Here is a 14,692-nt window from a genome sequence, read left to right as displayed (position 1 = left end):
ACAAACATTCATTGAATGAAAACCCGCAGTTCAGGACCCTGTGACATTGCAGATACAAGTATGGATAGTGCAAACCTCATAGTCTGCCCAACATATATTTATTTTGATTTTTTTTTTTTTTAAACAGAGGGCTGCTCAGCTCTGGTTTATGGTGGAGTGGGAACATTGAACCTGGGAACTCAGAGCCTCAGGCATGAGTTTTTTTTTTTTTTTTTTTTTGCATAACCATTATGCTATCTCTCCTGCCCCTATTTTTATTAAAAATGTAGTTATTTATTAGCATGGGGGAGGGGAGAGAGAAAAACCAGAACATTACTCTGTCATATATGATGCTTGGAATGAACTTAAGACCTCATGCACACAAGCCCAGTGCTCTCACCACTGTACCATACCCCAGATCTCGATCTAAGAAATAATTTTATTTACTAAGATTTACACTCCAGGCACACCAAGATGAGATCCTCATTCACAGTCTAGTAGGGAAATAACAAAAGAGTGTGCAAAGTTCTGAGGATCCAAATTCTTCCTGGTGAAATTCAAGGAAGGCTTCCCAGAAGAGATGACAATTAATTTGAGCTGTCAAGAATGACTAGGAGTTCATCAGACAGCGAAAGGAGAGTACTTCCGGCTTTCTAGGGTGAGGATGGGATAGGAAGTAGAGGAAGATAAGCATGGGAAGATTATTGGGGCTTGATTGTTAAGTGTCTTGAAAGTCAATTTAGGGAGCAGGGAAACAGCATAATGGTTATGCAAAAGATTTTCTTTTCTTTTTTAAAATATGTATTTATTTATTCCCTTTTGTTGTCCTTGTTGTTTTTATTGTTGTAGTTATTATTGTTGTTGTTATTAATGTCATTATCGTTGGATAGGAGAGACATGGAGAGAGGAGGGGAAGACAGAGAGGGGGAGAGAAAGACAGACACCTGCAGATCTGCTTCACTGCTTGTGAAGTGACTCCCCTGCAGGCGGGGAGCCGGGGGCTTGAACTGGGATCCTTATGCCAGTCCTTGCACTTTGCATCACATGTGCTTAACCTGCTGTGCTAGCGCCCAACTCCCTGCAAAAGATTTTCATGCCTAAGACTCCAAGGTCCCAGGTTCAATCCTAAGCACCACCACAAACCAGAGATGAGCAGTGCTCTGGTCTTTCTCTCTCTGGATCTCTATCATTAACCTAAAATAAATAAAATTTAAAAAAAAGAAAAAGGTTTTGAAAAAGAGAAGAGAGAAAGTTGAGAAAAATCATGGTCTGGGATGTGGTGCAGTGGATAAAGTGTTAAACTCAACTATGAAGTCCTGAGTTCCATCCCTGGCAGTGTATCTACACCAAAAGTAATATTTAGTGTCCTGTCTCTCTTTCTCCTATCTCTTTCTCTCTCATTAATATATAAAATTAGAGGGAGGGTGGGGGGCACAGAAATTTGGTAGTAGGTGTGGTATGGAACAATACAGTGTAATATGACAATATTGTAACCTATTAATCACAAATAAAGTATAAATCAATAAGTGCTGGGGTGACAGCATAATGGTTATACAAACAACTTTCATGTATGAGGCTCTGAGGTCCTAAATTCAACCCCTAGCACCACTACAAACACGAGCTGAACAGTGGTGCTCTAGGAAAAACAAAGTAAAAAAAAAAAAAATAGGGGCTGGGAGTGGTACACCTGGTTGAGAGCATGTGTTACAATGTGCAAAGACCTGGGTTCGAGCCCCCAGCTCCCCCCCCCACTGGGGGAAAGCTTCACAAGCAGCAAAGCAGTGTTGCAGATGTCTCTGTCTCTCTCCCTCTCTATCACCCCCTTCCCTCTCAATTTCTGGCTGTCTCTATCCAGTAAATAAGACAACAAAATAAAATAAGTAAATAAATAAAATGAGGAAGAAGTCAGTCAAGCTGGGGAGTTTGTGTTTCACCTGTAAACAACAGGAAGGTGGCGAAGAGTCAGAAGGGGGGCTGGGTGGTAGCGCACTGGGTTAAGTGCACACTGAGGCAGGTCTACAGGTATCCATCTTTCTCTCCCTCTCTTTATCTCCTCCTCCCCTTTCAATTTTTCTCTGTCCCATCACATGGGAAAAAAAAAAAAGGCTGATAGAAGCGGTGGATTCATAGTGCTGTCCCAGTGACTGGAGGCAAAAAAAAAAAAAAAAAAGAGGCAGAAGCAGTTGACTGCTTGTGTAGGACAAACAGGTCATGTAGAAATGTGGAGTGAGCGAAATGAACAGACAGCCTGAATCTAGGCAGCTGGCCCACCTGTCCCAGTCTGCTTGTGTAGGAAGAGGGCACCATTGTGCTTCCCAGGCTATGTCCCATCTCCAGAAACCACTTTTACAGCCCCTTCCTCAGGCCCAGTGTCAGCACCCTTCACCTGCCTTAGGTCACCCTTGCTAGCTTCATGACCAGCAGGGGACTGGGAGTTTGATGGAACCACTGGGCCAGGCAAGGCAGAATACCAACTAGCCTAGGAGTCACCAAGATCCAAGATCCTCCCACTCCAGCCAAGTAGTGGAGAGAGAGAAGGTGGTTACCTATCTTTTCTGTTATACCATTCTCCATCCACTGGTCATCTCCCCCCAAAGGGCTGGCTTGTTGTCACTCCTGGTCAAACCACCCCTACCCTCACCCCAATTCCTGTGCTTACCCCCACCAGATCAGGTCAAGCCACAAGTAATGTTGCCAAACACCCCACTGAGTTATGCAACCGGCTTCCCGTGTAGGGTGGGGCTGGTGAGGTGGAACCTGGGGTGGGCAGTGGGTCCCAGAAGGAGCTGGCTGCTTTGCCTGCTGGTGTGACCGCAGTGTCCCCAGGGGGCGGGGGCAGGGCTGGCCCTTTATCAGTGCCCTGCAGGGTTGCACCCGCCACCCCCTGGCTTCCTCTCTCAACAGACGGAAAGAGGAGGCAGCCACAGAAGGCAAAGGGAGGGCTGGGGCGTTATCCTAGGCAGCACAGTCTGGCGGTTACCCCGGATGGCTGCGGGAGGTGGCAGAGGGAGTTGGGGACCAGGGAATAGTGAGGCCTCTCTTATTACAGGTTGTGCATGTGTGTTTGAGGGTGAGGGTGGTTTTAACTGAGGCCCAGATGATGAGCTCAGGTCTCCTGAGCTGCCCACTGGTTTCTCTGTTTGTTCTGATCTGGGGAAGGAGGATAGGATTAAAAAATAAATAAATAAATCTTTCAGAGCATCCCTTTCCCCAGATAAAAATTCCCACAGACTCAGACATAGTGGGAAGACTGTGCCCCACTGTCAGACCAAAAGAGTTTCAGTCTTTCAAGGGGCCAGGGAGTTGGGTAGGATTAAGGTCTGCGGACCCAGGTACCTAAGAGTCAGGACCTTCTAAGGGAGCCTGGTGCTGGGCCTCAAGGGGGTGGAGGCTGGAAGGTTAGTCTAGAATAATCCAGAAGAAATGACCTCTCCCACTCCCAATTTAATTCACAATGGAGAAAGAGAGGTAGATTCTATAAAAAGAATGATAATGAGTAGAGTGATGAAAGGCCAGATCCTGAATTTTAAAAAAATATTTACTTATTTATTCCCTTTTGTTGCCCTTGTTGCTTTTATTGTTGTAGTTATTATTGTTGTTGTTGATGTCGTCGTTGTTGGATAGGACAGAGAGAAATGGAGAGAGGAAGGGAAGACAGAGAAGGGGAGAGAAAGATAAGACACCTGCATACCTGCTTCACCGCTTGTGAAGTGACTCCCCTGCAAGTGGGGAACTGGGGGCTTGAACCCGGGTCCTTACACCGGTCCTTGTGCTTCACGCCACCTGTGCTTTACCCACTGCGCTACCACCCAACTCCCAATCCTGAATCTTAAGACCAGAGAGAGCTGACATGTTATAATGTGCAAGGATTGGGGTGAGGTTAGATAGCATAATGGTTATGTAAAGCGACTTTCTTTTTATTTATTTATTTTACCTTTTGTTGCCCTTGTTGTTTTATCGTTGTTGTAGTTATTGTTGTTGTTATTGATGTCTTTGTTGTTGGATAGGACAGAAAGAAATAGAGAGAAGAGGAGAAGACAGAGGGGGAGAGAAAGATAGACACCTGCAGACCTGCTTCACCACCTGTGAAGCAACTCCCCTGCAGGTGGGGAGCTGGGGGCTCAAACTGGGACCCTTATGCCGGTCCTTGGGCTTCTCACCACATGCGCTTAACCCGCTACACTACCACTCGACTCCTGCAAAGCGACTTTCATGATGCCTGAGGCTTCAAAGTCCCAGGTTCAATCCCCCGCACTATCATAAACTAGAGCGGAACAGTGCTCTAGTAAGGAAAAAATAAAATAAAATAAAGTAAAATATAAAATAAAATAAAATGTGCAAGGATCCAGGAGGACAGTGCCACAAGCTATGAAGAAATATTGGGGGCAGAGGGTAGGTAGCATAATGGTTATGCAAACAGACTCTTATGCCTGAGCTCCAAAGTCTCAGGTTCAGTCCCCACATCACCATAAGCCAGAGCTGAGCAGTGCTCTGGTAAAGAAAAAAAAAAAAAGAATCAATGTTGTGTCTCTCTTTCCTTTCTTCATGACTAGCTCCCCCTTCTCTCTTTCTGTCTCTATCAAAACAAAACAAAAATGGAACTTCAGTCCCTACATTTATTAGCTATGTGGCTTTGGACCACCTAATTTCTCTGAGTTTTATTTCTTCACCTGAAAAAAAAAATGGAGATAATGGTAGCACATGTTAAGTAGAGATGTTTGGAACATAAAATTAAACCAATAAGAGTAAATCTAAGGGATTCAGGTGGTAGTGCAGAGGGTTAAGTGCACGTGGCGCGAAGCCCAAGGACGGGCATAAGGATCCCAGTTCAAGGACCCGGCTCCCCACCTGCAGGGGAGTCACTTCACAAGTGGTGAAGCAGGCCTGCAGGTATCTATCTTTCTCTCCCCCTCTCTGTCTTCCCCTCCTCTCTCCATTTCTCTCTGTCCTATCCAACAATGACGATAACAGCAATAACTATAACAATAAAACAAGGGCAGTAAAAGGGAATAAATAAATATTAAAAAATTAAAAAGAAAAAAAAAAGTGAATCTAGCAGCCTGAATCTAGGATTCAGTATTGCTGGAGGGGTTGGGGGAGAGTGCTGGAGTGGTGGCTAGGCTTCCAGGAACTAGCCCCCAGGCCAGGCTTCTCCCACTCCACCACTGTTGACCTGCGGCTGGTTTTAGCCACGCAATGGGCACAGGGCCAGCCATATGGGTTTCAGTCACCTTCCAGGAACCCAGAACCCGTAGCTCCACCTCACTCTGTTGCAACCCTCTGCTGGACAAAGCTGCCTAGGAAGTCTTACCCTTTGCTCCTTAGAGGAGAGATGGCTCCCTGCCTGTTTATTTATTTCTTTGCACAAGCAGCCTCCTCTTTCCAGCCTCCTTTCTTTGCCCTGCTACTCCCTTTCAGTGGATTCAGTTCTTTCTAGCAGCTCAAGGCAGGACACAGTAGAAGACACACCTTGCTTCCACGGAGTACCCTTAGCGGGTTCACCCTTAACAATATGGGTTTGGGCAAATTGTTCAGCTCCATCTGAGCCTCACTTTTCCCTTGGTAAGCAGGGAGGACAGAGCTTCCAGCACAGACTGTTGAGAGGAAGCAGAAGGACTGATGTACACACAGTGCCTATTCAGCAAGTACACACACAGATCTCTCCCCCTTGTCCATTCTCCAAGGCTCAGTTCAGTTCAAAATCTAGCTCCGCAGTAATTTTCCTGGCTGGCTCAGCCTATACATATATTTCTTCTGTCTAACTCCTTTGGGCAAGACTTATATATTACAGAAAATTAATAACCTCACTTAGTTGTTGAATCTTGCTTAAATATTTTAAAGGGACTTAGGGAGAGATTACCAGAATAGGGTGCCTGCTTTGCCCCACCATAGCCTTGTACCACAAAGGAGTATCACAGCACCAGAGGAAACTCTGGTAATGTGACTTCTCTCTCTCTCTCTCTCTCTCTCTCTCTCCATATATATATCTTACATACCTAAATTAAAAGAATTACCTTGGGGACTGGAACTGTTGTTCAGAGACAGAGTGCCTGCTTTGCATGTGTGAAGCCTTAAGTTTGAGCTCTAACACTGCTTTAAAAGAATAAAAGGGGGAAGTCAGGCGGTAGCGCAGCGCATTAAACGCAGGTGACCCACATAAGGATCCTGGTTCGAGCCCCAGGCTCCCCACCTGCAGGGGCGTTGCTTCCCAAGCAGTGAAGCAGGCCTGCAGGTGTCTATTTTTCTCTCCCCCCTCTCTGTCTTCCCCTCCTCTCTCCATTTCTGTCTGTCCTATCTAACAACGATGACATCAATAACAAGAACAATAATAACTACAACAATGAAAAACAACAAGGGCAATAAAAAGGAATAAATAAATAAATATTAAAAAAACTTTAAAAAAGAATAAAAGGGGAGGGGGCTTGGCCTGTAGTGCAGAAGGTTAAGCGCACATGGCGTGAAACTAGAGGAACTGGCATAAGGATCCCAGTTTGAGCCCCCGGCTCCCTTCCTTCAGGGGAGTCGCTTCACAAGTAGTGAAGTAAGTCTGCAGGTGTCTTTCTCTCCCCATCTCTGTCTTCCCCTCCTTTTTCTATTTCTCTCTGTCCTATCTGGCAACAACAACAATAATAACTACAACAATGATAAAAACAACAAGGGGGATTGGGCGGTGGGAATTGTGTGGAGTTGTACCCCTCCTACCCTATGGTTTTGTTAATTAATCCTTTCTTAAATAAAAAAATTAAAAAAACAAAACAAAACAACAAGGGGGGTGCAAAGCGCAAAGACCAGCCTAAGGATCCTGGTTCAAGCCCCCGCTCCCCACCTGCAGGGGGGTTGCTTCACAAGCGGTGAAGCAGGTCTGCAGGTGTCTATCTTTCTCTCCCCCTCTGTCTTCCCCTCCTTTCTCCATTTCTTTCTGTCCTATCTATCAACGATGACATCAGTAACAACAATAATAACTACAACAATAAAAAACAATAAGGGCAATAAAAAAATAAAATAAAATCATTTTTTTTTAGAAAGAATAAAAGGGGTGGTCCAGGAGGTTGTGCAGTGGATAAAGCATTGGACTCTCAATCATGAGGTCCTGAGTTTGATCCCTGGCAGCCCATGTACCAGAGTGATGTCTGGTTCTCTCTCTCTCCTCCCTTCTCATTAATAAATAAAATATTTTTTAAAATGTCTTTAAAAAAAAGAAGAAAAGGGGATGGGGTAGATAGCATAATGGTTATGCAAAGAGACTCTCATGCCTGAGGCTCCAAAATCCCAGGTTCAATCCCCTGCACCACTGTAAGTTAGAGCTGAGCTGTGCTTTAGTAAAAACAACAAACAAATAGCTAAATAAATGGTGCATTCCAGGAGATGGCACAATGGATAAAGTGCTAGGCTTGCTAAGCTTGTAGTCATGAGATCCTGAGTTCAGCCCCTGGCATCATATTAGTAAAAGTGATGCTCTGCAGGAGTCCGGTGGTAGCACAGCGGGTTAAGTGCATGTGGCGCAAAGTGCAAGGACTAGCTTAAGGATCCCGGTTCGAGCCCCAGGCTCCCCACCTGCAGGGGAGTCACTTCACAGCTGGTGAAGCAGGTCTGCAGGTATCTATCTTTCTCTCCCCCTTTTTGTCTTCCCCTCCTCTCTCCATTTCACTCTGTCCTATCTAACAATGACGACATCAATAACAACAACAAGAATAACTATAACAACAATAAAAAGACAACAAGGGCAACAAAAGGGAAAATAAATAAATAAAAAAATTTTAAAGTTCTCATTTACATTAGTGAATAAGTGTATACATCTTTACAAAATAATAATAATAATAATAAACCATGCTCAAGCCCCCACTTCCCACCTGCAGTGGAGAAGCCTCACAAGAGATGAAGAATGTCTGCAGGTGTCTTTCTGTCTCCCTCTCCCCTCTGAATTTCTTTGTCCTATCCAATAATGTAGAAAAAATAAATAAATTTTAAAAAAGAAAACATACGGCCATTGGAGAGGTGGAATTTATAGTGCTGGCACTGAGCCCCAGGAACAACCCTGGTTGGAAAAAGTAATAATAATAATAGGGGCTGGGTGGTTAATTAAGTTCCTGTATTAACGTGATCAAGGAGCCAAGTAAAAGCCCCCTTGAACTCCTCAGGGGGGATGTTTTACTAGTGGGGAAATAGTGCTGTGCTGTCTCTCTGCCCTCTCTCTCCCTCTCAATTTCTTCCTGTCTTAACAAATAAATAGTTAAAAAAAATAATTTCATTTATTTATTTACTTTTTTATTTGCCTCCAGGGTTATTGCTGGGGCTTGGTGCTGGCACTACAAATTCACTGCTCCTGGTGACTATTTTTTTTCTTTTTTTTAAATATTTATCTTTTTTATTTTCCCTCTTGTTGTCCTTTTTTTATTGTTGTAGTTATTATTGTTGTTGTTATTGATGTCTTTGTTGTTGGATAGGACAGAGAGAAATGGAAAGAGATGGGGAAGACAGAGAGGGAGAGAAAGATAGACACCTGCAGACCTGCTTTACCACCTGTGAAGCGACTCCCCTCCAGGTGGGGAGCCAGGGACTTGAACCGGGATCCTTAGTCGGTCCTTGCACTTTGTGCCACGTGCACTTAACCCGCTGTGCTACCACCATGTGTGCTTAACCCACTGCGCTACCGCCTGACTCCTTTTTTTTTTTTTTAAAGATGGCTTCACTTTTTAAAAAATATATATTTGTCTTAATGATAGGGATAGGAGGAGAGAGAGAATGAATCAGACATCACTCTGGTACATGTGCTGCTGGGGGTTGAATTCAGGACCTCATGCTTCAGAGTCCAATGCTTTATCCACTGCACCACTTCCTGGACCACTCTAATTTTTATTAGATAGAAGAGAGAGAAATTGAGAGGATGGGGAAATATAAAGAGGGAGAGAAAGACACCTGCAGACCTGCTGCACAGTGAAGCTCCCAGCAATTGAGGAGCAGGGAGTCCTTGTGCTTGGTAACATATGTGCTTAACTGGGTATGTTACTGCCCAGCCCCCCCCCCAAAAAAAAAGAAATCTCTTTAAAATAATAATAATAATAAATAGGGGCTCATCCAGTAAAGGGTTTACCATGCTTAAGGACCTGAGTTCAAGCTACCTTGTGAAATAAATCAAGTTCCACAGAGGCCTCTGCTGGTGACTACACTCTGCCTGCCTCCCCCACCACCATTCACCACTTTTTTTTTTTTAAAGATTTTTGTTTGTTTGTTTGTTTATGAGAAACACAGGAGGAGAAAGAATCAGACATCACTCTGGCACATGTGCTGCCAGAAAAAAAGTTGACTTGGAGAATGTGCTGCTTTGCCATGTGTGCTGCCCAAGTTCACACCGCTACACTGAAAGAAGCTTTGGTGCAATGGTTTCTTTTCTATTCTTTAAAAATTTTATTTATTTATGAGAAAGATAGGAGAGACAGAGAAAGAACCAGACCACTCCAGTACATGTGCTGCCGGGGATCAAACTCAGGACCTCATGCTTGAGAGTCCAGTGCCTTGGCCACTGTGCCACCTCCCAAAGCACAGTGCAATGGTTTCTTTCTCTGTCTTTCCTCCTTCCTCCTCCTCCCCCTCCTCCATCTTTTTTTTTTTTCATCTTCTTTTTTTTTTTTTTTTACCAGAGCACTGCTCAGATCTGGTTTATGGTGGTGTAGGGGATTGAATCTGGGATTTTGGAGCCTCAGGCGTGAGAATCTCTTTGCATATCTTATGCTATCTACCCCCACCCTCTTCCTTCCTTCCTTCCTTCCTTCATCCCTTCATCCCTTCATCCCTTCCTTCCTTCCACTGCACCACCTCCCGGTCCACTTTTTTTTTTTAGTGACTTAATGTTGATTTACAAAATCATGAGATAACAGGGGTATAATTTCACATTGCTCCACTACCAGAGTTGTGTTCCTGACTCCCTACTGGAATCTGGGCTGTCAGTTATTTTCATATATACACATTGCCCATCCTTTCCATGGTCCTGCTCTCTCATCCCCTCCCCTCTAAGTCACATCCACACCTATTGCTACTTCCAAATGTCCTCCCTGTTCTCTCTCTGGGTCAGAGTCCCTTTGATAGTCTTCCCCTGACATTTCTCCCCCTCTGGTTGTATAGACCAAAGTTCTTTATGGGGTGCTGAAGGTAGGAATCTGTAATTGCTTCTTCACTGGACATGGGCGTTGACAGGTTGATCCATAATCCCAGCCTGTTTCTTTTTCTCTCTCTACCTCTCTCTTTATTTTATTTTATTTTATTTTTATTTATAAATAGGAAACATTGACTAAAACATAGGATAAGAGGGGTACAACTTCACACAATTCCCACCACCTGAACTCTGTATCCCATCCCCTCCCCTGATAGCTTTAATATTCTTTAACTCTCTGGGAGTATGGACCCAAGGTCATTGTGGGATGCAGAAGGTGGAAGGTCTGGCTTCTGTAATTGCTTCCCTGCTGTGGTCCAAGAGGTGGCACAGTGATAGGAGTTTGGAATCTCAAGCATGAAGTCCCGAGTTCAGTCCCCAGCAGCACATGAGCCAGAGTGATGTCTGGTTCTTTCTCTCTCCTCCTATCTTTCTTATAAATAAATAAAATCTAAAAAAAAAAAAAAAATTGCTTCCCTGCTGAACATGGGCATTGACAGGTCGATTCATACTCCCAGCCTGTCTTTCTCTTTCCCTAGGGGGAAGCAGAGCTCCAGGACACATTTGTGGGGTTGTCTGTCCAGGGAAGTCTGGTCGGCATCGTGCTAGCATCTGGAACCTGGTGGCTGAAAAGAGAGTTAACATACAAAGCCAAACAAATTGTTGACCAATCATGGACTTAAAGGCTGTAATATTGCAGATGAAGAGTGTGTGTGTGTGTGGGGGGTGGTGTTTCCATTTTGTAGATAGCTAGTAGCCATATTTTAGTTATATTCCAAAGGGCCTGTGGCTATACTAGTGTTTTGTTTTTTTTTTCTGCCTGAGCCTGAAATCTGATATGCAGGTGGATCCTAATTATTGTCTGGGTTTATTGTTTTTTTTTTTAATGTAACCTATTTTGTCTCTTAAAAAAAACTTTTAAAAAATTATCTTTATTTATTGGATAGAAACAGCCAAAAATCAAGAGGGAAGGAGGTGATAGAAAGGGAGAGAAACGGGGGGGGGGCTGGGTGGTGGGTACTTGTACTTTGTTTTTTTATCTTTGTTTTTTTGTTGTTGTTGTTTTCAGTCTTGTTCCTCAGGTACCTGGAAACAGATATGGGGGCCTTGCGCTCTGCTGGAGGGCCCTGGCTTCCTCCCTCGTCCCCACTCCCACCGTGTGTGTTAATTTATTTCCGTGTAACTTAGTCTCTCCTAAGTTATGACACGTAACCCACCTCAGTCTTGTAAAACAAAACAAAACAAACAAACAAAAAAACAAACTAGGCATGGTAGAATCATGTAGGCGTGAAGTCCCAGTGAAAACCCCAGTAACAAAAGAAATGGACAAAAAACACAAATTGTGTTTGTCACTTTAAAAAAAAATAGAGAACAGGTCCAAGAAGGATGACAGAGGACCTAGTGGGGGTTGTACTGTTATATGGAAAACTGAGAAATGTTATGCATATACAAACTACTGTACTTACTGTCGAATGTAAAACATTAATTCCCCAATAAAGAAATTAAAAAAAAAAAACAATAGAGAGGGTTAAGCGCAGGTGGCACAAAGCGCAAGGACCAGCATAAGGATCCCAGTTCAAGCCCCCGGCTCCCCACATGCAGGGGAGTCGCTTCACAGGCAGTGAAGCAGGTCTGCAGGTGTCTGTCTTTCTTTCCCCCTCTCTGTCTTCCCCTCCTCTCTCCATTTCTCTCTGTCCTATCCAACAACAACGACATCAGTAACAACAACAATAATAACTACAACAATAAAACAAGGGCAACAAAAGGAAATAAATAATAAATAAATATAAAAAAAACAATAGAGAGGACACAAGAATGACTTTCATACAAGATACTGGGGATCAAATTCAGGACCTCACTCTTGACAGTGACACTTGATCTGCTGAGCTTCCCAGGCTGCCATTAATCACTTTTAGTGATTTTGCCCTAATCGCCTTCTGTTGATCAAGCAGGGAAACTTCTCCAAATGTCACTGATTGGAGAAATAGTGACAACAGTTTTTGTTTGTTTGGGAAGGGGTGGGTCCTATTGTAGACCATTGCCTCTTTCTGTGAAGACAAGGTACAATTCAAGGGGCTGGACAGTGGTTGCAACTATTGAATGCACATGTTGTAATGTGTAAGGACCCAGGTTCAAAGCCCTGATCCTTACCTGCAGGCTGCACAAGCAGTGAAGCAGCACTACAGATGTCTCTTTCCGGCTGCTTCCTCCTCTTCCTCCTCCCCGACCTCCTCCCCCTCCTCCTTCCCCTTCCTCCTCCCCTCCTTTTCTCCTCCCCCCTTCCCTCCTCCTCTTCCTCCTCCCTTCTTCCCCCTTTTCCTTCCCTTCCCCCCTCCCCCTCCTCCTTCTTCTTCCCCCCTCCCATCCCTCTTGATTTCTCTCTGTCTCTATCAAATGAATAAAACATTTTAAAATAAGGTACAATTCAATTGACTTGGTTTCCAGCTCTAGCTAAGTTAATAGATTCCGCTTCTGTTCACTTCAGCCATTTTATTATAATTGATTGGGTTAGGCGCTGATTGTGTTAGGACTCCAGCCATTTTATTTTAAGTGATTAGGCTACTAGAACTTTAAATAGATTGATAGAATTATACTTTCCAGTGCTGGGCGGTAGCGCAGTGGGTTAAGCCACATGGCTCGAAGCGCAAAGGCCAGCGTAAGGATCCCAGTTCGAGCCCCCAGCTCCCCACCTGCAGTGGTGAAGCAGGTCTGCAAATATCTATCTTTCTCTCCCCCTGTCTGTCTTCCCCTTCTCTCTCCATTTCTCTCTGCCCTATCCAACAACAGCAGCAGCTATATAACAACAAGGGCAACAAAACAGGAGCAGTGGATTTGTAGTGCTGGCACCAAGCCCCAGTGATAACCCTGGAGGCAAAAAATAAAAAATAAATTATGCTTTCCTGAAAATTCACTGGGTCATTTGATTCTTCTACATAAAGCTGACCTCACCCATTACATTTTGGTTCTTCTTAATTTTTCTGGTGGGACACAATCTTTGGGGAGGGGAGGCTTTTCCCTGCTGATATTATTTTGTGTTCCCTGAAAGCTGGAGAATTGCAGTAACTTTCTAGCTGGTCTTCCTGCCTTTCATCACTCCTCCAGTCCTTCCTACACAGTTATTTAGTGTTTTCCTTACAATCTACAGGATAGAAGACAATACTTTTAAATAACATATCTAACACCCAGAAAAAAGAATTTGTAGAACTGGGGACCAGGCTGTAGCATAGCAGGTTAAGTGTATATGGCTCCTCACCTGCGGCAGGGGGTGTCACTTCACAGGCGATGAAACAGGTCTGCAGGTGTCTATCTTTCTCTGCCCCTCTCTGTCTCCCCATCTCTCTCCATTTCTCTCTGTCCTATCCAACAACGACATCAACAACAATAACAACTACAAGGGCAGCAAAATGGAAAAAATGGTCTCCAGGAGCCATGGATTAGTACTGCAGGCACCAATCCCCATCAATAACCCTGGAGGCAAAAGAAGAAGAGGAGGAGGAGGAAGAGGAGGAGGATGTGTAGAACTGGGCAACATAAAGGCTAATAATCAAATTAAAAAAAAAAAAAAAAAGGTGGTCCGGGAGGTGGCGCAGTGGCTAAGGCATTGGACTCTCAAGCATGAGGTCCTGATCCCCGGCAGCACAGGTACCAGAGTGACAGCTGGTTCTTTATCTCCTCCTGTCTTTCTCATGAATAAATAAATTCTTTAAAAAATAAAAAGGGGGGAGTGGGTATTTGGGCTGGGGGAAATAGCACAGAAGTTCATGCAACTGACTTTCATCTCCTTCTTTTTAAAATTTATCTATTTGGGGCCAGGTGATGCTGCACCTGCTTGAGTGCACATATTACAGTGTGCAAGGACTTGGGTTCAGGCCCCCACTCCCCACCTGAAAAGGGACAACTTCACAAGAGGTGAAGCAGTGCTGCATGCCTCTCCCTCTCCTTCTCCCTCTCCCTCTTCTTTTCACCTCTCTCTATCTCCCCAATCCCTTTCAATTTCTGTCTCTATCCAAAATAAATAAATAAGTACATATTTTCAAAAGATTTATTTATTTATTTATTTATTTATTTATTTATTTATTTATTTATTTATGAGAGAGGAGGGGCAAGGGGAGCCAAAGCATCACTCTGACATATGCAGTGCCTGGGATCAAACTTGGGATCTCCTGCTTGAGGGTTCAATGTTTAATCCACTGTGCCACCTCCCAGGCAGACATTTTTGGTCATCAAAAGGGCTTCATTGATCAAAGATGACTTTTTCAGATAGAAAGAGACACAGAAAGAGGGAGGCAGGGAGAAAGACACAAAAACACTGAAGCTTCACTCAGTGTAGTGGGCTCAGGGCTAGAGCCTGGGTCACGCATGCCCATGACAAAGCAAGTGGACTGTCCCAGTGAGCTATCCAGCAGGCCCTATGCAACAGACCTTCTTTCTTTCTATTTTATCTTTTTTTGGTATTATCTTTATTTACTTATTGGATAGAGACAGTCAGAAATAGAGAGCAGAGGAGGAGATAGAGAGGGAAAGAGACACAGAGACACCTTCAGTATTGCCTTACCACTTGCAAAG

This window comes from Erinaceus europaeus, unplaced genomic scaffold (genome assembly GCF_950295315.1).
Source record: "Erinaceus europaeus unplaced genomic scaffold, mEriEur2.1 scaffold_377, whole genome shotgun sequence".
Classification (NCBI taxonomy): Eukaryota; Metazoa; Chordata; class Mammalia; order Eulipotyphla; family Erinaceidae; genus Erinaceus; species Erinaceus europaeus.
The sequence above is the reverse complement of the archived record's forward strand: the minus strand, read 5'-3'. Positions refer to the sequence as shown.